Consider the following 515-nt stretch of genomic DNA (forward strand, 5'->3'; position numbering starts at 1 on the left):
GGGGGCAGGGACAGGCAGGCGGAGCTGGGAAGCCGAGAAGCTGGGCCTGGGCCGTGCCCGTGGAGGAACAGCCTGGTCTAGAGCGGGCAGTGCCCCGGGTCAGCGAGAGGCACGCACGGGGGAGCGCGGGGAGAGAGGGCGGGCGGGCGGTGCGGCAGGGGTGCCTGGCTGAGGGGCACCTGGGGTCCGAGAGGAGCTTCTGGAGCGATCAGACCTTTTCTAAACACGTATGTTTTCTTGATGTCAGAGAGGAGGGGAGAGGGAGAGATGGGAACATCGATGATGAGAGAGAATCATGGACTGGCCGCCTCCCACACGCCCCCCACTGGGGATGGAGACCGCAACGACCTGGGCCTGTGCTCTGGCCGGGAATCGAGCCGTGACTCTGGGCTCATAGGTCGACGCTCAGCCCCTGGGCCACACTGGCCGCGGGATCAGATTTTTAAAGCAGTGGTTCTCAACCTTCTGGCCCTTTAACACACTTCCTCATGTTGTGGGGACCCCCGACCATAAAA

This window comes from Myotis davidii, unplaced genomic scaffold (assembly GCF_000327345.1).
Source record: "Myotis davidii unplaced genomic scaffold, ASM32734v1 scaffold221, whole genome shotgun sequence".
NCBI classification, from domain to species: domain Eukaryota; kingdom Metazoa; phylum Chordata; class Mammalia; order Chiroptera; family Vespertilionidae; genus Myotis; species Myotis davidii.